This window comes from Diceros bicornis, chromosome 25 (genome assembly GCF_020826845.1).
Source record: "Diceros bicornis minor isolate mBicDic1 chromosome 25, mDicBic1.mat.cur, whole genome shotgun sequence".
In the NCBI taxonomy this organism is placed as follows: Eukaryota; Metazoa; Chordata; class Mammalia; order Perissodactyla; family Rhinocerotidae; genus Diceros; species Diceros bicornis.
Window position 1 is genome coordinate 34,670,864 of NC_080764.1, and position 23,970 is coordinate 34,694,833.

The window sequence follows — 23,970 nt, forward strand, 5'->3', positions numbered from 1 at the left end:
AAGATTTTAAGCTAGCATCTCAGTTGTCAAACGCTCTGTACCATGTCCCATGAGACAGAGCCTATAGCCTGTCACACTCAGCAATGTTATCTTTTAGGACAACAGGGGAATGTTTTAAGATAGTTGGCCTTATCTACGTCGACCCCATTTTTTTCTTTTTCCTTTTAGAAATCAGCATGATCTCTCTGGTCCTTTCTGTAACTGAACAATTGAGCAAGGCCTCGATGTAAAAGCTACATTCACAGCAATAGTCCAAAATGTCACTGAGATGTCACCCCCAGACTTCATTCAATTCCTGTAACAAGTAATCTCCATTCTGCATTCCAGAAGCTGTATTAGACATTGTCCCCTAGTGTTATCAGTTGTGCTAAATGAGCACTAGCTCTTGATTGCAGATAGCCGGATTCATGGGGAATTTGTAAATTCATGTGGACAAAAAACAGCCATCAAAGTAAGTGTATCACTATAAAAAATAGCATGTTTAGGAGATTAAAATGAGGTCCCTATTTTCTGTCCAATGAACACGTGTCTCTGGTTTAGATCAGACTCTCAAATTTAAATCACTTTGACTATGCTGCCTTCCCATCACCTCAAAAAGTCACCATGGCAACAAATCAATGATAATGAAAACCAGTTCATTATTGTTCTTTAACATCTATAGGTTACTAGGATGTGTTTTTAAAACATAATCCATCATCTAGGATCTCTTCAAGTGTTTTTTATTTATATTTCACTATTATTGCTTTCTTACCCACAATAACCACATATATTTTCTCCAACAAGGAGTACTAAAACTATGTTACACTATAGCACACACTCCCTCTGTCCACATCCCCTTGAATAACAGAGAAACAATGGTGATTGATATTCACATCAACTAAATGTCATTCACTTTTGATTTTTTTCTTTATCTAGAGTTGAATGCCTAGGAAACATCTGCACTATTTATAGCCTTGATTTCATACATAATTTCTTTAAAAAACCCAGATATTTCCATGCTGAGAGCATAAGCCTATTCTAAAAATTAAATACTTTAATTTTGCTACCCCCAAATTTTTACAGTAATGGAAAACTATAATTGTGTTTTAAATCATACTCACACTGGGAAGCTAGCTTTATGGGGCAACATCGTTATTTGAATATGTTTTCCCTCCAGTTAATAAACCTGTCCTTCTTTTTCTCCATACCTACTAAATTTGAGTAGAATGTATAACTCCAACCACCTGCGCTTATTACAGCAATAGACATGAAACTGTGGTTGCCATGTCTTGATTCTGATTGAATTCATAGTACATTTGATGCCTGTGTGTCTGTGTGTTCACTAACAAGTTTTTACAACCAGATTGAGGCATATACAGGTGTAGGAATTCTTTAAGCTCTTTCTGCTGCTGCTGTAATAGCACTTAATATATTTCCAAATATTTTTCAATGTTCTATTTGATCATTTCAACATGAAAATATACGTTGCCTATTTTCCATGGTAATCAAAATAAAATAGAGAAATCAAAAATATAAAGAAAAATTTTATGAAAACAAAAACATGTGTGTGATAAAGCCTGACTAAGTTACTAACGGGTAAATTAACCTAAATAAATCACCCATAACAGTGATTATTTCTGCTCTCTCAGCCAAAGGAAAGGAGTTGGATTGGGCAAGACAAAGCAGTAACTTTAGCTAACGCCAGAATATTTAGATATAGCAGGTGGCCAAAAGACAAAACAAAACAAAGTCCAGACAGGAAGAGAAGAGAATAAAGGGAGGAGAAATGCAGTTCACAATCTGGTAAGGAAGAGATACCTTGTCAATAGCATCTGCCAAAACAGGAGACAAAGAGTGGCATGGCAGTGTGGTACTGACACTGTGAGTCACTCCTGATAAAGAAGCATCTGGAAGGTTAGAGGAAGAGTCTTATCCAAGGCTCAAGGCAGAGGGGCTTAACTATGGCCACCAGTGTAACAGAACTCAGCACAGCAGGAAGAACTTTGGAGCCCTTCTGGGTGGGAATGGGGTAGGAGATCAACTAGAAAGAAAAAAAGGAAAATGGAAAGAGGGAGAGAAGGGCCAGCCCGGTGGCATAGCGGTTAAGTGCGCGCTCCACTTCGGCAGCCTGAGGGTCCACAGGTTCGGATCTTGGGTGGGCACTGACACACTGCTTGTCAGGCCATGCTGTGGCGGTGTCCCATATAAAGTAGTGGAAGATGGGCACGGATGTTAGCCCAAGGCCAGTCTTCCTCAGAAAAAAGAGGAGGATTGGCATTGGATGTTAGCTCAGGGCTGATCTTCCTCAGGAAAAAAAAAAGAAAGAAAGGAGGAGAGAGAGAGAGAGCACAAGTGAGCCAATGACCTAGCCATTCCATTCAATGGGCACATACTGGAGTGAGAAGAAGTTGAGACCTGTGAATCTGTTCTCAATACTCTCCATTTCACTTTATTCTCAATGGTTAAATATTTCTACTGTTTAAAGATACAGGAATGTGATTGTAATTATAGTACACACATATATCTTTAAATATTTTGCATATATACATTATTTATTTACCCATACATGTTATTGTTTATATATGTGTATATAAATATATATGTATATATCTATAGATCACTTATACTATAGTTTTGAGTAACTAGGAATGTTTTCAGGGTAACCTTTTAGGGAAATTCCCATTTTTCTTTCTGCTTTTACATTCTAACCTTCATTCCAATCTCCATCCTCCCATCAGACAAGACCATACTATATAGTGATATTTAATGATGGCCATTGGGTGTCCTTAGATGTTTTAAAGAGGAGATTGCTGAATGTGCCATTCTTTAGTCAGAGTTTGACCTTTTTTCTTTTGCTTTCGTAGTTCAGCATTTGAAGCTGCTAACTGAACCCTCAGCAAGAGGCTATTACCTCCTCAACTTTGCCTTGTCGTTGATCATACTTAGGCAAAATTCTCAAAAGGAATAATAGGAGAGAGAGTATCTTGGGTCATTTACAATTATAAGAAATACTTATAATTTCTTATAAGAAAATATAAGGTTATTTTCTATAATTTTTATTCCCTTGAGTGAATCCCTCCTAATCCCATTCACTTGAAAAAATATTTATCAAGTACTATCTCTATTATTGATGCAAACAATCCATAGCCAATCTATAAATCAAAATTGGGGTGAGTTTATTATGAGCCAGATCTGAAGACTAGCCTGGAGCCTTCCTAAAGAAGGGCACTGAAAAAGTGGGGTGTACAGAGTGGTTATATGCCATCTTGGAACAAAGAGCTTACATCACATACGACAGGAATGTCCTTTTCACAACTGTCACGAGATGCTTAGCTGGCACGGCAGATTGGTGATCAGCAGGTCAGTGGTCACAAGGTGAGCACAGCGGGTCAGTGATTAATCCTTAGTCTAGGGAGAGATGCTTATCCTAAAGGAAATGTTGATGTGGGAGAAGTTACATCCCTATCCTTAGGGGCATCATTCTTGTCTTTGGGACATAGTAAATATTTAAAGCAGATGTACAATGCATACTCAACAGGCCACATCAGGCCCTTTTGGAAAAACAAGGTCAGGCCGAATTAGTTTTAATCCAAATGGCTTCCTCATATACTCCAATATATCCTATTGCTTTTCATTTATTTTTCACTATGCTGGGATTTGACTAGATAGCCAATACACAAATTCTACTCTTGTCAGTCAGGGCTTTCCACATGTTTACACCACTACTGACATGAATCTTGTCTTCTAAGGAAAAAACCTTGCTTATCCACCCTATATTTTCCTTATTAAACCTCTTCTATCTTGTGGAGTCTTCCCTCAGAGCCCTGGTCTCCTGAGGCACTGATTTAGAAAACAAACACTTTACGAAAAAAATTAATAAAATGAGTTAAAGTGCTTGCTTGTATTTTAAAAACAGCTCCTATACTTAAAAGTGTAATAAACTAAAGAAAACATCCATGTCAGAGTATACATGCTTCTCACCCTTTAAAAAACGCTTGCTTTGCCACTATTAATAAAAGAATTATGTACTACCTTTCAGAGATGTTAAAGTGGAAAAAAGCTTGAGAAGTAGTCCCCCTAGGAGTTCAATGTGAAGTCTTCATGTCAGTTGGGATATCATTTTGAGGAAGGCAGCCTTTGGTAAAAGTGTTAAAATTATACCTCACTATTTTGCCATGAGCAGGGTTGGTGGAGTCAGGGTAAAGAAGTAAGGACAATGAGACGAACAGATTAAGGCCTGTGACTTGACAATACCCTCAACTTCCTTTAGGTGCTCTTCATTCTGCAGAAGAAAAATAAAGAACATTGATATTTAATATAAAGTGCTTTGTCATTAAGTTAACAGGTAAGTGTATTTATATATTTTTTTAAATTAAATGCCAAATTAACATTAAAATGAAAAGAACTAATGTTCATTACCAAGAAATTTGCCTTTTGTCATCTATTGAATTATATAATAGTTTCCAGAAGAAGATGCAGATCTACACTGACATCCACTATGGAAAGTGAGTTGGAAGTGTGAGCTGAGCAGACACGCACATTCTTATTTTCAGAAACTACAATAACCAAGGTTAACTCTTTCATTCATGGTTTTAGATGGAAATGGTAACAGAAATAAGAGATCTGAAATACCTGTTAAATTTTCATTTGAGCAAATGTTTTATTCTGAAAATAGAATGCATGCTTCCCAATGCACTAAAAAAACCGTTTCTGAAAAAATATTTTCTAATCAATTGTAATCACTTATATAGATGTCAAGAACTTCATTAGCAAAAGTACCTATTGAAAATACTAGTTTTTCCATCTCCATTACTGAATAGTATGTCATAATCAATAAGCACTTAGAGTCTCTACTTTGTGGAATAATCCATATTTTTATAGTAGAAGTCAACGTTGCAGTGGGAGTATATGGGTACTCCATGTGGTCTCTTAAGATTCTTCAGAGCCATTGAAAACTGAATCATTGGCTCAATTTTTTTATCCTTTCATATGGGCTTGTTTTGAAGAATGTGTTGCATAAGGGAATGGAAATCTAACTCCTATTCCTCTCAGATGTTCCAATACCATAATTCTGTTAATAATATGAGACTTAAGGTAAAAGTTAGAGTCTTAGATATTTTTCTTCTCCAAAGAAGAAAATTACCTGGGTAAGGTCCTAAGAAACTAGGTAATTCTCCCTAAATTCATTATCATGAGGAAAAAAGGGGATAGATATATTGGCACAATATTCTCTTTTTCAAATTCAATTTCAATTTTCCTCAGCTATATATTTTTTAATTCAGTTTGTTAGTATACGTATTTCCTCCCCATCTCCCTATCTATCTACCTACCTACCTACCTATTTACCCAACTAATCAATCCATCTCTCTACCTATCCATCTATCCAAACATCCTTCCATCCACTCTTTACTTTGTTGCTCAAAATATATGAGGTGAGAAAAAGGAAAGAATATACATGTATAAATACATGTGACTGTGTATATTTATCTAGTATCTGTCTATCATGAGACTCACAGATGTAGATATATGTAAAGACACATTTTGTATAGTCACAAACATATCTGGCTCTTTATTTTAATTTTTATTACTTACTGGTAGTTATATCATTTTCTCCCCCTCTTTCATGTAGACAACAACCAAAGTGTTGATATAACCTGGGAGTTTTAAAAGTACAGTGGGGGGCTGGCCCCGTGGCTTAGCGGTTAAGTGCGCACGCTCCGCTACTGTCGGCCGGGGTTCGGATCCCGGGAGTGCACCAACGCACTGTTTTTCTGGCCATGCTGAGGCCGTGTCCCACATACAGCAACTAGAAGGATGTACAGCTATGACATACAACTATCTACTGGGGCTTTGGGGCAAAAATAGGAGGAGGATTGGCAATAGATGTTAGCTCAGAGCCGGTCTTCCTCACCAAAAAGAGGAGGATTAGCATGGATGCTAGCTCAGGGCTGATCTTCCTCACCAAAAAAAAAAAAAAGTACAGTGGGAAAAAAAGAAAAACAAAACAGATAATAAGAGAATTTCAGGAATTCCTAGAAAAGTTCTGAGTATATTTGCTTCAGAAAATCTTTTTGAATAATTAGTTTAGTGACATGAGTGTGCATGGGTTGTTGCAACTGAACTAAGAAAATGTAGCAAAGTATTTAAGAGTAGAGGAAGTGCCATTTACTAGCTCTATAACCTTGGGCAAGTCTCTTAATCCTTTTGTCCTCAGTTCTATTGTCTGTAAAAGAGGATAACAATGGTAATTATCTCATAGAGTTGTTGTAAGGATTGAGTGCATTGATATTTATAAGGAGCTTTGAACCATTGTTGGCACTCAGTGAACACCCTATACATTAGCTGTTACTTATTGTCTGCATACCCTTACAGAAATAAGAGCTCATAAGAGCAAGAGATTCTCTTTTATTGCATTGCTGTTTCCTAGCATTAAGAATGGTGCTCAAAACATTGAAGATATTCAGTTAAGTCTTATTTTGAAGAGGCAGTATAGTGTCCTAGTTATGAACAGTGATCATAAAGACAGACTTCCTGGATTAAAATCCAACCTCCATTACATTAACTATCTTACTTGTACAAGTTAGTTAACTTTGTTCTTTACTCCTCAAATCTGTGAAGTAAGGATGTATTGGTTAATTTTATGTGTCAGCTTGATAGGATCAGAGTGCTCAGATGTGTGGCTAAACATTATTTCTGGTAGTGTCTGGGAGGATGTTGCCAGATGAAATTAGTATTTAAATTGGTAGAATGAATAAAGCCGATTGCCCTCCCCAATGTGGTGGACCTCATTCAACCCGTTGAGGGGTTGAACAAAACAAAAGGTAAAGGAAGGGAGAATTTGTTCATTCTGCCTGTCTCTTTGAGCGGGAACATCAATCTTCTGCACTCAGACCAGGACTTAACACCCTTGTCTCTCTTGGTTCTTGGGCCTTTGGACTCAGAGTGAAATTGCACCACCAGCTTTCCTGGTCCTCCAGCTTGCAGACAGCAAATCATGGGAATTCTAAATTCCATAATTGTATGCGCCAGGTAGATATACGTAGAAAGAGAGAAAGAATGATATATATAGATATATCTTCTGTTGGTTCTGTTTCTCTGGAGAGAAACTAATATAGGATTAACAATAAAAATCCATAACTCATGCAATTATTGAGAAGATTAATGGAATTTATAACATATGCAAAGCACTGACACGGTGCTATTGCTTCCCCATCACCTGATGTGAAGCGAAATCATTCACATGGTCTAATACATGAATAAGATGTGTTCCCTGGAGTTGCACAACCTTGCAGCCTTCCTAAGAGCCATATAAATGTTAACCACTATTGGTACTGTTGAAAAATCAGAAGTCAACTTAATAAATATTTTATGGCCTAAATGATACTGTTATAAGCCAACTGCAAAGCATGTTTTATAAATTATTTACGTAGCTGTATTATTCTTCAAAAAAACAATTGGGGCTATCTCTATGAATTTTTTCTGCCCTGTTTGATCCTCTGAATTTTGCTTTATACTGTCTATTTGAGTTTTTTCCTCTAAAAGAGATGGCTTTTTTCAGCTTCGACTTCCTTTTGGATCTATATTTTTCCCATCTCTACATATTCCCATGATGCCTTGGTACTTTCCTAACCCCCAAAGCTGAACGGCTTCTTGCTGTGGTATTTTCACAATGCATTTAATATGGTTGAGTGCACTTCCCTACTCTCTTTATGCTTTGTCTTGTCATATTCTCCACTGCCTACCTCTGCATTTAAAACTAATATACCTTTGGAATTTTACCTTGGGACTATCTATATTATTTCAGAAGTTTTGAACTTCTTCTTTAGCTACAATCTAGAGAAAACGGGCAACATTCTACATGCTAATCTAGATTTCATCCTTGTTTAGAAACACCAGAATACTCTTAAATAAGCAAATTAGGTACATATTTTCCCATGGGTTTTTTTCAAAATAATGAGCTCACTTCTTGGTTGGTCAATTTTTTAAAAATTGTTAATTAACTGTATTATTAGAACTCAGTACAAAAATATGATTCTGAATCTGACTGATTATGGACCTGGTAGGAGATAATTACTCTAGGTGTATTCTGACAAGAATACCTCTGTATGTTCTAGTAATATTTTATTTTTCTAAAAATCTCTTTAGGGATAGATGGAGCTTTAACGTCTCAGCTTATTAAGAAAGATCTAGGGGCCAGCCTGGTGGCACAAGCAGTTAAGTGCACGCACTCCGCCACGGCAGCCCGGGGTTCGCTGGTTCAAATCCTGGGCGCGCACCGACGCAATGCTTGGCAAGCTATGCTGTGGCGGTGTCCCATATAAAGTGGAGGAAGATGGGCATGTATGTTAGCGCAGGGCCAGTCTTCCTCAGCGAAAAAAAAAAAAAGAGGAGGATTGGCAGATGTTAGCACAGGGCTGATCTCCTCACCAAAAAAAAAAAAAAGATCTATACAAAGAGTTATAACTATTAAAAACTACTGCCATCTATACAAATAAATATTATTAAGGGAATTTTCACTAAGACCATCAACTTATACTAAACTTGAAATTTGGGCAAAAATATCTGTTGGTGAATATCATGATTGAATATATGCACAAGAAATAGATTGTTTGACTAGCTTTTTCCCTCATGTTGATTCATTCTCTCAACAAATATTTATTATATCTATTATTTACCAGGTACTTGAAAACCATCAGAGGAAAAAAATCCTTTTCTTTAAAAGTTTGCAATCTAGTCTAAGACAGATAATAAACAATAAATAAGTCATACAGTATATTAGAAAGTGATAAATTCTATGGAAAAGAAAAAATAAAAGGGCAAATTGAATGGTATTAAAATGCCATTTGGAGAGAGGAACTTGCAGTTTAATGGTTAAGACAGATCTCATTGAGACAGTTATATCTGAACAGCAACTTGAGGGAGGGTAAGGGTTACAACCACAGGAATATTTAGGGGAAGAGAGTTTAAAAAGAAATGGAACATCGAGTGCAAAGTTCCTACATCAGGAGGCTCAAAAGCATGTGCAAAGAACAACAAGGAAGGCAGTGGGGCTGCTGCTAACGGAAGAAGAGCAGAGGAAGAGGAGGTGAGGTCAAGGAAGGGCTAAATCAATGAGGGCCTTTTAGACCATTGTAATTGGCATTTATTTCAAAAGAAATGAGAAGGCATTATACAGTTTTGTGTAGAAGAATTAGATTATCTGACTTTCATTTTAGTAAGGTCACTCTAGTTACTCTATTTAGAATAGACTGGGGAAGTGGTGAGCAAGGAGGTAAGGTTACAAGAGTGAAAGAACGGAGATATGTTAAAACCATACTGGCTAAATCCAGGTAGGAAATCATAGTAGCTTGGACCAAGGTGATAGCAGTAGTTTTAGTGAGCCATGGTTATATTATGGATGTATATTGAAGGTGGGGCCAGCAGGATTTCCTGATGAATTGGGTATAGATTATAAGACAGAGTTAAGAATGACTCTAATTGGCCTAGAGGACTGGAAGGATAGAGTAGACATCAATTAAGAAAGAGAATATTGTATAGATTCATTTGCTTACTCAACCTCCCATGGTTTACACTGTTCATGTCACCTCAGTGCCATGTTACACGTGGAATATTAAGAATGGAGACTTTTCCACTATAGGTATTAGGTTTCAGACAAGTAGACTAAGTAAAATCTAAAAATTATACATATAGTTTAATTTTTTTCTAATTTAAGGTGCTGTTATTGACCCAGTCACTTGTGGAAGGATCAGCATTGCTATTGGATTCAGTATGTGAGAAGCAAATCCATTATCTCAACTTTGACTTGAATCAATATCTTTGTAGGTAGGGTCATCCTAATCAAAAGAAGGAGAAGAGTTTTGTGGGGAGATGCTTATTAAAAGAGCACTTAAGAATAAGCCAGATAAGCTACAAAGTCATATTTTTTTTAACGCCTTAGAGAACCAAATACACAAAGTTAAATGACCAAATTGCAGAAAAGGATGAATCCTTCCCAGAGTGAAAGAATCTCATGACTGTTCTCATCCCTAAGGGCACCTCAGCAGGAGACTTTCTCCCGTAGAAGGAAATAAAAAGAAATCAGCCCAATATTTATAAAGCTATTAATAGTCACATGTGTGTTGGAGGGATGAATTAGAATTCCAAGGAGTCTCCATCACAAACCAACTCTGTAGCATTGACCACTCTTTCACAGAAGGGCTTCACCAAGTGCAAGGCCACAGCCTTAGAAAGATTGGAGCAGGAGAGAAGAGCTAAGAGAGCCCACCCAAGGCCTACAGGCCTTTTATCTACTGCCCTGCCACAGCTGGCTGGGAGCAGGGCGGCTAAGTGAAGAGAGTGCCTCAATAATCCACAAAGGCCAGACACCCAATAATCAACCACAGATTAGATGGGCTCTGGCCTTTGCATAGCCAGCCAGCCAGAGAGGAAGGAGCAGGACTTTCCTGGGAGTGTGTATATACATATGTATATTTTACTAGAGAAGATAAAAGAACTAATGATGACTTACGTCAAACTCTGCAAAACAAGAATAAATTCTTGGAATCAGAAAATACAGAGATTGAAAGTAAGGTTCAAAAACTTCGTCAGAAACTTAAGTTAATGACTGAACTATATCAATAAGTGAAAAAAGAAACTAACAGAAAAAAAAAAAAAAACATGCTTTCCCAGGAAACTAACTGTAGAGAGAAGGAATAGTTTAGAGAGAGGAATAATGACATTGCAAAGCAGATGGAGAGAGACATGAACCATAGTCCTGAAGAGTAGAATACCTCCAAAAAGAAAACCAAACCAAAGCTTAAAGGAAAGACCAATTTGTTCCTTAAACATCTGCACTGTTGCCTCTGATATGAAAATATATGTGTGGTCAACAGCACAGGCTGATCTGAGAAACTTCAATGACTTAAGAGAAAAGAACACACAGCAGATCAAAATTAACTGAAGTGAATGTTAGATTGGAAATTTTAAAGAGGTAATCCAATTGTGGCCTTTGGCAGAGGCCCAAGAGGACCGGGGAATCCTCTGAGGTATTAGTAAGAGACATGCCAGCTGAGAGGACTTGGGGATACAGGACCCATGTCCTATGTTCACCAGCTAGCACCTCTACTTTTGTTCCTGCTCCCACTCTGGCACAGCAAGAAAGTTCACTCCTGCTTTTCCTCAACCTGGACCGGCAGGACTCATAATTTATTACAAGCCTTCCGTCGAGGGAACAGATGATCCAGCATCCTTAAAAATGGAGTTCAGTGAAACTGATACTGAAGATGCTCTTAGCAATTTGCATTTTCACTCTCTGTCTCTTTACTTGAAAGTGAAGCACCTGACCCAGGCTTTCTTCCTCTATATCATCACTAGGTTGGAGGCCCATATTGGGAATGGAACAATGGGGGAAATCGATTGAAGGAGGACCTCCTTCCTCCTCCACCTTCTTCCAGGAAGCATAAGAAGACTGCCCTCCCCTCCCATTACTTTCTACGGGGGGGTTTTCCTGGCCAACTCATGGCCCATTAGCACTAAGAAATGTCTAGCCGCCAAGAGGTTTCCTCACCAGCCTTGTCCAAACCCAAGATTTCATTCCTTACACCATTTCCTAAAAGAATGAGTCCTCTGTTGGGCTGAATTCTTCAGGTGAATCTTCTTCTGAGGATCCAGAATCTGAGCTAGAAATGTTTCTACCATTTTGCATTCTCTTTCTTTTACTTTTACTGCTAGGCATTAGCTGTTTATACATTTGCCCAATTTGAGGCTTATTGGATTTATAATTCTTAGGATAGAATTTTATAGTTAAAGGTGATTTATTAATTAAAATTATTTGAATGAATTATTTCCAATTTATTGGACTCTCTTGGTTGGTAAGTATTATATTATGATGCGATTAAATAGACAAACATAACATAAGCTACAATAGGCATTTTACATGAACAGTTAAGCAACTAAATGGATTTTAAACTTTATAGGCCATTTTTATTGCCTAAAAATTTATGAGACAATTGTAAAAATTTCCTGAATTTTACCTAAATAATTTTTATTGGTTTAAAAAACAAACAAAAAGAGTTGGAGCCTCTGGAAAAATGCTATAAGGTAAAAATCATTCTTTGAGTGAAATAACTTAGACGAGGTCAGTCTGTCTAGAGGCCTCCCGCTGCGTATCAGAAAGCTGACAAGAGGCCTTGAGCCACAAACAGGTCTGTCACACCCAGAGGTCTCTACTTCCTTTGGAAAAACTGAAGCTGTAGGGCTCATTTTATTTCATGCCTAACTAAATTATTTAAAGTAGATAGTCGTATTTGCATGTTTCTCTCTCCACCTCTAAGAAATTGAGAACAAGAAAGTTTTCAGAGAAAATGCTTTGTGAGCTTCCTCTTGCTTCCTGCTTCATTTCTGTTCCCATTCTGTGGCAGACCTCGGTTTCCCATTTCCCTGGTCAGTTTCAGTGTGCTGATTTGCATCATAGGTAGACAAGGTGAGGTGATAACTTACTCTCCAAGTGTTAGGGTCTTGTTCAGGGGATGCTGCGTCTGCACTCTTAACACAGAGACATGATCAAGTGAGAGGAGCAAGAACCAAACGGGCAGACCCTTCTCATTTCAGTTCATTGTCATCAGCTCAAATTGAAGTTTCACGCTGTGGTTTTGTGTCAAAAAAAGCAAACATATCTGCTTACCATAGCCTAGACGGAGTAGTCTTTATCAACTATACAGGCCACATAAGATGGAGGCTTTAAAGTCTGTCCCTTACAGCATGGATGTATCTTCTAGGAGGGAGGCAAACGGTGGGATGGGGCTGTCGGTAGCTCACAAGAGAACAGCGGAGACAGGTGTTTCCAACCAGCAGAATGGAAACTGGAAACGCTCTCTCAGCCCAGCTCCTCAAGAGAATTATGGTTCCTTCTGAAATGAGAAGAAATCAACAAAGGGATGAACAAAGGGATGAGTAGACCAAGAAAAACAGGCTAGTATGAACACTAAGGAGAGATGTTCAACTTTCCAGGGAAATGGAATGCTGTGGCATATGAATTGAATAAAATGTTTGTGTAAAATGTTATATTCTTTAAATCAAAAGATATTCCTGGAAAATAATGTGGATATCTTTGTAAATGCTTTGTATAAATGTAAGACTGATAAATAATAAAATTGGAATTGGGAAGGATTTGAGAGCAAAACTGGAAAATACAATATGTTTTTTATATCTAAAAGATAAATAAAATATTAAGTTATATGCTTAAGCAAGTTTTGTTAGAGTTGAATGAACTCTTACCATTTTATTAAAATCATGGGGAAAAAAAATGTCAGAGAGGCATTTTTCCACATTATTTATCATGAATTACTTTTAATTCAATCCTAGAAGGCTTATTATATATGTTGGTTTATGGAAATTATCAAATCTCTTGTGGATTCACTTTTCTAATAGGAAAGTTCAAGATCATATCAAAAGCTGTTGAGCTTTGCTTTGCAAGGCTGTTTGAAGAATCCATGACGATAATTAAAGCATTTTTCAGATTTAAAACCCCGTAAATTTTAAAGTATAATTGAATTGTAAGCCTTACTGAATATCATGTAAACTACTGGGGAAAACATTTCTATTAGTAGACGACTGAGTTTATTTTTCTTGCTGAAAGAGGTAAGGAAAGGAGTTTGAAGATTTCATTTGGCATGAGACAAAATATTTTTATAGATTTTTGGGAAATTTATATTATTTACACAAACTACTCAAAGGAATGGTCAGAAAGCTGTCTCTTTCTGATGAGGCTTTTTAGTTTGTACTATCTTTCTAGTAGATTTATGATACCCTTTATATATGTCAGTTATTAGGAAGGAATATTTTAATATTCTGGATAATTTAGGCCTCAGCATCCAATTAATAACTAAAATATGTATACAGAAAAATACTTATTGTTAATTCAGTGTGGATTTTCATTTATAGCCTATTTTTTCTCATAAAAATATCTCTCTAAGCAAAGGTTTAGTTAACAACTAAGCAAAGAAGTGAGGCAATGTAAGTTAAAATCTAGATTTTAAAAGCCCTTATATTTATGTCGATCTATAATAATCTATTATTTAAGAGATCTAGAAAGCACTGCCAAATAAAAAATACTTCCTCAAATAGCAATGGACAGAATTCAAAATTCTGTCTGCTAGAGAAATTTGGTTGCATTAAAGAATTTTACCTGAAAAGCTCTAATTAGTGGGAAAATGCCATGTTAATTAATTGTCCTAGTCATTTAGCGATATTGAATATCTATTATATTTACAAACACAAAGATGACACGATATGACTTCTGTGCTTGTGTTTACAGCCTTGGGAAGATACAGACATGCACAGAGAGATTGCAGTAAGACGTAGGTAGTACTCTAACTGTTTTCTAAAGAAGAGGATGAATAACATTGCTGCAAGGGTTACAGACTTCACAGAGGTGACATTTGATCAGGGTTTTGTCTAAGAAAATGGAACATATGTTCAAAAGCACTGAAGCATGAAAGTTCACATGAAATGTGTTTGAAAAATGGCAGGTAATTCAGTGTAGCTGAGGCATAGGATTCTTGGTGGGACTGAAAGATATGGCTAAGAAATTTATTTAACCAAACAGACAATGAGAAACCAATAAAGGAATCAGAGTCAAGAGTGATCTGACCAGATTTGCATTTTAGGACATTATTTGTACAGCACAGTTATGTGATTCACTTATCTATTTGGCTGGAAGGGACAATAGACTTTATTTTTTTTCTCTTTTTCTTCTCTCTTTTTTTTTTTTTTTTTGAGGAGATCAGCCCTGTGCTAACATCTGCCAATCCTCCTCTTTTTTTGCTGAGGAAGACTGGCCCTGGGCTAACATCGTGCCCATCTTCCTTCATTTTATATGGGACGCCGCCACAGCATGGCTTGCCAAGCGGTGCGTCAGTGCGCACCCAGGATCCGAACCGGCGAACCCTGGGCCGCTGCATCGGAACATGCACACTTAACCGCTTGCGCCACCGGGCCCGCCCCAATAGACTTTATTTAAATATGGATATACTGAAAGGCAAAAAGGGTAGCTGCTGTGAGAACAGGAACATTATTTGGAGGAGCCTGAACGCTTGGAGTAAACAAGAGAGCTCCCAAAAGTCATAGGTAGAAAATGCCCTCCTTAATTCAGAACTATCCCCAATGTCATTGTTATATGCCATTGTCTATGTTACAAAGGAGTCATTTCAGATGTTGACCCCCCTTTCTCACCCCAGATTCACCAATAAACTCCCTGCCCTTCTCCTGTGCTTGGCTATATGCTTCCTCTTTGGAATTTGTGAACTTAACGTTCCTGGTTTTTCAGTTGTAAATGAAAGACTGTGCAAGTCCACATCATGTAGTTATTTTTGCACAAATTTTAAGGGCTTTAAGGCTGAGAGACAAAAATGAGTCGCAAGTGGAATACACCTAGAAAACTCCCCAGCTTTCAAACTTCAATTTAACTTAAAAAAAAGTTCCACTGGTCTTTGAATAAGCTGTAACTATTGTGAAGCGATTAAAAAGCAAGAAAGAGAAAGCAACAAACAAACAACAACAAAAACCATTCTGTTATTTAGTAAAGTAAGCCCCCTCCCCCCCAAAAAAAACCCCATGCAATAGTGCAGGTGAAAGAAATGATGAAGGGAAAAAAGTAGATTGGTTTAAAAACAAAATCCAGATAACTGATGTTTTCAATAAAAGAAGAAAAGAATGTAGAAATTACCAGCAGCTTATATCTATACCAAGGCCATCAAGTAATCTTCATGGATATGAGCAAAACAATTAGAAAACGAATTTACAGCTTCAGAGATACGTTACTATGGAATCTGCTAATTTAGAGAATTTTTAAGGTCTAAGAATATAAAGGATATTCTATTTTTTATAAATGATATAAATTTAATTAGTTTGATTCTAGCTTTAAAGAAAATTTTGATTTTAACATCAAGCAAATTCAGAAATTTTTCCCAATCTTAGCATGTTGTATTTGCTTATTTAATGTTTAATTTTTATATTATTTCTTTAAATAGATTATTCATTTCCCATGCTGCATACTTTCTTAGTTAAAATAATATTGCTTTCACAAATTGACATCAAATTTAACTAAGAATAAATATAGAATAGAGTTAATGAGTTATTGGCAAAACAAGGCTTAAATGAATATTGAACTAATTGAAATTATCCAGAGGTATGCCTGAAATAACGTTAAAGAAAAATAAAAGAATTTGCTAGAATTAGTGGTATAGCTGACTCATTGATAGGTAAAAACTAGCAACCATTTTACTTAGAAAGAGAGTATCTACAAATGGTTCCTTTTCTCTAAAAAGGACTCTGCTCCACTCCCATTTGTATAGCCTGGGGAGGACTCTGAGGAGTTGAGGAAACAAACTGGGGAAGAAGGGAATGGGAACAGGACTGAAGTTTAGAGAAGAAAGAATCAAGATGTAAAAAGATATTTAAATCACAAGTAAAGATCAAATGAAAACAAGATACCATTCTCCCTCTGCTGCAACACATTTTATATTGGCAAAGATTTACAAAGTTTGAAGCACTCAGCTGCCAGCTAGAATGTGAGAAGAGAAACATTCTCATACCCTGCTGGTACCATTATATTAGCATGAGTGTTGAATGTTAATCCTTTCAGTTCATGGGAATCGTGTGTTTCCACTACAAAAATTATAGACAAATTGACGAGAAAGCTAGGTTTAGATGGTTCTTAGAGACAGGGGTGGTGTTCTCCTGTCAGCCGTTCTAAGCTGGCTTACTCTTAACAACAGCATTAATATTTGTGGTTTATATTCTTTCCATCCAATGTACTTACGTAGTTTTCTTTATCAGGAGTGTCCTTTCATTTCTGTGTATCTAATACCCATTTACAATTACAGCTAATATGTTCTCTTGTCACTTAATATTTCACATTTTGTATAATTTTTACACATATATCTTATTCCCTCAATTAAATGGTCAACTCTTTGAGCCCCAGAAATTAATCTTAGACATTTTAGAATCTCTCTATTTCTAACACAGTGCTTTATGAAAACTTACGATCAGTAGTTGTAGTTTGAACAAATCATCACTCTTACCACAAACATTATTGAGGATTATTATGTAGAACATACTAGTAGGCACTTATGAAAATTAAAAATACTCAAATCTTGGGGCCAGCCCTGTAGCCTTGTTGTTAAGTTCGGCACGCTGTGCTTTGGTGGCCCTGGTTTGCAGGTTCGGATCACAGGCGCAGACCTACACCACTGGTCAAATCATGCTATGGCAGTGACCCACATATAAAGTAGAGGAAGACTGGCAACAGATGTTAGCTCAGGGCTAATCTTCCTCAGTGAAAAAAAAAAACAGGAAAGCAAATCTTTTAACAAAAACTAATTGAACACCACTGCTTGCCAACTTGTGTACAAGACTGGTGTACAAGACTCCAGGGGATACAATTGTGCACCAAAATAAACAGAGTCCAGTTTACGTTTTAAGAGGTCAGAAAGATGTTAAATGATCATACTAGTTAATATATAATTAAAAATTGAGATAAAAGCCCTGAAAAGAAGAAACAGTTGTTTCTCGTAGTTTTGAATTCTATATTCTTTAGCAAAAAAAAAAAAAAAAAAAACTCATCATCAGGTTTTGTTTTGTTTTTTTTCTGGTTATACACTAAATACATTTCTCCAGAAATTATCTTTTCAACCACGTGAGAGAACCCTGCTCCACTTCTAGATCCACTTTGGAATCCAGATGGACCTGTGTTCTAGGTGGACCTAACAGATGGACACCCACCGTGTTGTTGACTGTGAAAGTGGGTATTAGATGCTCTTTCTCATTTCGCTTTTCTGTGGATGGATGAGGCTCAGCAAATACTCAGCTCCAGAGTCTTAAATGAGCTAGTTCAACTAAGGCAGCCACGCTCAAGGGGCAAAACATCCTGTCTTTTCAGTTTGAAATGCTAGAAGATCATTAATTTGCCATTTAGTTATCTCAACTATAATGAAGGAAATTTTCAAGATTGAGCTAATAATTTCCAACATTGTAGGCATCAAGCTTCTTCATAAGTGTTTAAGTTAAAAAAAAGTCACCATAGCTAATCATCTCATTGACAAGTCAGTTTAAACGGGTGGGCATTCACATGTGTAGGCGAAGTATGTTGGCGTGGAACTGACACACTTCATAGTTCCCCAAAGATCTTTCACTTTGCTTGGCAGACTCTGCAACGCCAGTAAAGTGCAGCCAGACTCCAGTAAAAGAAATAAAGGGAACACTTTGCCTCCTCTTACCTTTGCTGCCGTTTGCACTTCACCACTCAGCTTACAGAGATGAAATCTATAACTCAGCAGGCAGTGCTTGCACAAATGAAAGATAAATTTTCTTCTAGATAGGACATATCAGCGAGACTCATAAAATATTAATGATGGAAGCTTTGGGAATTCGATATATCCCTGACCATAAGTTTCTCTTGACAGTGAAGCACAGTCAGTTTAACTCATTTTTTTCTGTAAGATTCCCATCAAGAATGATATGAAGGGAAAAGAATACATGATTTAAGATTCAGATGAGCACAGATTTTTTGAGAAAGGTAATTTTTCTGTCTTTCATTTTCTCTCGTGTTTTGTGTTCCTTATCTGCCGTAAATTTCACTGAGTGATGTAGTGTGCTCGATTTGATTCTTGAAGCTGCTCGTGTGCTCATAAACAAAATTGCTTGGGAATAATACAGAAAGTACACATTTCTTATTATTTAATTTAACATAATATTAACATAGATGACATTTATGTGATTAAAGCAATTCATTTATCCAAAAATTAGGGATGTATTGAATGTGTATTCAAATATATGTCATTGATGAAAGCCTCTGAATTCTTCAGAAAGTCAACGTACAGATGTTTCTCACTTGTTGAGATTTTATCTTGAAAATCCTTCCATAACCATTAAAAATTTATCATTATTTCTAGGTTTACTATCTCCTGTTAGAATGCTTAGTCAATTACCATTACCCTGATATTTTTCCAACATATGTTTTCATTTTATATGAAATAAAGTTCACATTTATAAAATTAAAAGATGATAGAAATGTATCATTCTCTTATTATAGCAACCTGAGTAATAATATTATATATATTTATAAACATACATTTATATATTATATATTTAAGTATCTATAATATTAAATATTTGAAGTTTGAATATTGGAAATTTGCCAAAAATAATAAAGTAATTCCATCAACCAATTACTTTTTTAAGCTAACAATTATTTGTGGCATGATTCAAAATATTTTGAATCATGCTAAAGAACAGAAGTATGTAAATTTAACCATTGTTCATAATAATGTCTCAGAAAGAAGACAATCACTCAAAAAGGAAAGTAAATACAACTAAAACACATCTAAGTTAAGTCACACTGAAAATGCGATTTAGTATGCTAAATATTAATAATCAGAAAAAGTAAACATTCTTTTTCATTCATTCTCTTTATATCTTTACCTAAATATGATAAATTCATATAATAATAATTTTATTTTTATATCAAAATAATATTTCTAAAAAGAAAATATATTACAATACAATCAAAGAAAATTATCTTTGCTTAATTACCTTTTATTTAATTGAATAACTTGTTTCATGTATATCTCTTCTCAGGTACATCTCTATGATATTTTTGTTCAACATATATAAGCAATTATCAGCCAAATACAATCCTTAAAAACCACTAATGGGTTCCTAAGGTCTTGTGTTTTTAGTGTATGTTTAAGTTTCCAGTTGGTGATATGCATGCAAGGATAAATCAGCAGATTCCATTTTATTAATCAGTCTTTTAGAAAATTAATCAATTCTTATTGCAAAAAATCAGATCTGTTGTTAAAACATCTTGAAATATATTTAAGGTCACATCACTAGTAAGTGGAAAGAGTCAGAAGACATAGTCCATTACAAGACACCTGGCCTTGAGGGATGTTATAGCATTCTCAAAGCCAATACAGTTCTTTCACCATTGCCTGATCATCTGATTACAACCTCTAGTGTCTGGACTCCCTCCGTCAATGTGTTTTATCCATACGTTTGAAAACATAAATCTCATAGCTCAGATGTCTTGCTGAGACCAAATACCAAATGCTTTCGTAGAATTTGACTCACTTTTGCTACAGCCTTTTGCATACCAAATTTCTTGGAATCTCCAGCTAGGCCTCCTTAAATCCTACCTCCTTTCTGCCCCACCCCAATGACTGGGTCTGGTTGTAAACCGTGGCCTCTCTGTGCTGAGATAGAACTGATTAGCTGTAAGGATAATAGCTCCATATTGAGAAATGAGTTTATTTGAAATGTGACTCTGAAAATTACTACTACCATTTTAAAATATCAATCTCCTGTTGCAAATACTCTTGCCATATATGGAAGCTACAGAAGGAAAAAATAGAGGAAATATGTAGAAATCTCAGCAAGGGTGGTGTTGACCACAGAAGCCGACCACAGCACGTCTAAGTAGAGATGAAAAAAGCTGACGGAGATGTCAGGAGAGGCAGAGAAATGTGTGCGTTAAAAGCATATGAATTTTCACAATTAAACATGGCCTAGAAGAATAAATGTTTACATAGCATCGAACTCCAGAAAATAAAGTTATTTGTTCCTCAAAGGTAACTAAATAGCCCAGAGAAGCACTGAATTTTTGAAAATATAAATAGTACTTTTAAGTATAATGAAGAAAAGTAATGCAAAATAGCAATGTATTTATTCCTCAAACTGTCTTTGCTTAAAGAACATGTACATGATTTTAAAGACATTATCTTTGGAGACTTTTCTCCTGTGTTCCTTGTGTTATAGCTGCATGGTTTTCCTCTGAATACCCTTGTTAATGTAGTCTGGCGGCCATTCAATAGTAAACTGTGTTCCAGGCAATGAATTTATAATGTAGCAGTAACAATCTTCTGAATGTTATAAGCCTTTATACATGATGGAAAAATCAATAACGTGTTTAAATATGTAAGAAATTAGCCTATGCATTTTTTAGGTGAAGTAAAGCTAGCTAATACGGACTGAAGTTACGTTCTAAGGGCAAAAAATTCTGTGCTTAAGTGGAATATTACAAAATATATATAACTTATTTACTAGCACAGATAATATCAAAGGCAATGTTAAAAGATAAATATTTGTATATATCTTTATATTGCATAATATATACTTCAAACATTTAATTTGACTACTTGTTTTTTTTTGTGAGGAAGATCAGCCCTGAGCTAACATCCGATGCCAATATTCCTCTTCTTTTGCTGAGGCAGAGTGGCCCTGAGCTAATATCTGTGCCCACCTTCCTCTACTTTATGTGAGATGCCGCCACAGCATGGCTTCACAAGCGATGCATCGGTGTGCGCCTGGGATCCTAACCTGTGAACCCCAGGCCGCTGAAGCAGAGCATGTGCACTTAACCGCTTGCGCCTCCGGGCCAACCCCCCTAATTTGACTTTTAATGAATAATTTAACTTAATATAAAGGGATGTTCTGTAATATACATATATAAAATATGTTAAAATGTTTTTTCTATATTTTTCTGTCAATTTAGAAAACTGATAAATATGAATATAATGCAATTGCATGGGAATAACAAATTATCTAGAATACTTTTTATTTGACTTTTATAAATAGTAACCAGAGGATTGTATTAGTAATATTGGGCTTTCTCTTTTCCAGTGTATCAACATTTTCTGTACAGGACAGATTATGACAGCTTCTTTCTTAAGGTGAGATTGGGTTTCATTCACAATGGAATTCTGAGGAGCATAAATTTTTTAATATATTATCAAAGATATTCCATAAGTCAAACAGTCTTAGGGTAGCTACTCATGCCTAAATTGAGGTTATTTGCTCATTAGTTTTATGTACACAAGTTCTATTTTTTCAACAGGACTGCTTTAACAGTCAACTCTAGAGGATATTTATTGGAAATTTCTGAGTTGATCAAAGCATGTAACTTCATATTTTGATTAAAACTTGGAAATTTATTGATGCTAGAAGAAAAAACAAGTAATAGAACAAAAATAAAATAAACTAATACAACAATATAATTAAGATATCTCCCAGAGTGAAAATACACACACACACACTCACACACTCACAATTACACACACACAGGCAAGTTAATATCTTTAACTTCCTCCTAAAATATATTACACTATTTTAATTCTCATGGGCCACCCAGACTTTTGTGTTAATGTTGTGGGTATTTTTGCTTTATTATTCCAAGCGTTAGAAATTATTATTTTATTATCAAGTTAATATTAGATTTGCTCACATATTTACTTTTTTTTCACCATTCCTTCTTATGAGACCTTCCACCTTATCTATCTGCTTGAATTATATTCTTTAGACTTTGCTTTAGTGAAGATTTTTCAGTTTTTCTTTGTCTGAAAGTATTTCTATTTTGCTCTCATTCTAGAAAATTAATTTCCCGGAATTGTGAGTCTCGGTTGTCAGTAATTTTTCTGACACCACTGAAGCTTTTATTTTAATGTTTTCTGGATTCCATTTATTAATGGAAAGTCAATTGTCTCTCTAGTTGCTATACTTGTGTGGGTAATTCGCTATTTCTCCTTTTAAAATCTTCTTTTGATCTTTGGCTGCTTTTAAAATCTTCTCTTGATCTTTGGTGTTCTGAAACTGGTTATGATGTATCTAGGAATAGTTTTTATGTATCCCACTTTAGATTTGCTGGCCTTCCTGAATTCAAGGGTAGATGTTTTTCAGCAATTCTGGAAGTCCTCACTCATTGTCTCCTTTAATGTGACCTCTTCCATTTTTCTCTATCTTTTAGGTCTCTTAATTTTTTTTTCAAATCATTTCATAGTTTCTTAATGCCATGTTCTTTGAGTCTATATCCAGTTCACTGATTTGATCTGCATTTATGACTTATTTTAAATTACTCTTTTTTTATTCTTTTAATTTTTATAATATTTTTGCTAAGAAATTCGAGTCTTTTAGAAAGATAAGCTCTTCTTTCTTGTTCTTATGTTCAATCTGAGCCTCTAATTTTGTGATTCTGATTGCACTCTGTTGTTCCTGTTTGTTTTCACTCCTGAAATATTATATTCCTTGTGTGTTTTTGTTTTTGCCTATGATCTCACATATGTGGAATGTTATTGATGAGAATTTTTTAAGACTTGACTTGGAATTCCATTCTTAAAATATTCACTTCTACAGGGGGCACTATCAACCCAGGACCACTTTTAAACTAAATGCTTTGCTTTAGGTTTTCTTTTTTTTTTTTTTTTGGTCTGGGAAAGATTTGCCCTGAGCTAACATCTGTTGCCAATCTTCCTCTCTTTTTTTGTACATATTGTATATTCTAGTTGTAGGTCCTTCTAGTTTTTCTATGTGAGCTGCCACCATAGTGTGGCTACTGACAGATGAGTGGTGTGGTTCTGTGCCTGGGAACAAAACCTGGGCTGCCCAAGCAGAGTGTGCTGAACTTGAACCACTAGCCCACCAGGGTTGGCTCTGCTTTAGGTTTTTGACCAAACAAACAGCTTGAATTCAGATTTCAAGTCTGTGGTGAGGACCAACTTACTACGAATTCTCTCTCCTTTTTTTTTTTTTTTTCCTCCAGCCAGCACTAAGGACAAGACTGTATATTTCCTCGATGGCCCTTTTTCCCCATGAGGTTTATTTTTCATTTTATGGAAGATGTCTTTTGGTATACATTTCACTCTGTTACCCATGAAGCAGTCAAAAGGGAAGCTCAAGATTTCCAAAGATCACTAGAAGTTCTCATGTTGAAACCTAGCTTAGATGATTACTTACCTCTTAGGGTTCCTGCTTTTACGTTGATCTCAGTCTTTGCAGATTTCTCTCTTTCATGTCAGATCAAAGATTCTTAAAAAGTACTTATGTATGTGTATATAAATAATTTTATTTTAATTGTTTTTATCTTTTCATCAGGAAGTTTACTCTAATTATATAGATCCAATATACTGGCTTGAAGCAGAAAACCAAGTGTTTTGGCTCTATAAAGATGCTAATACTTAATTT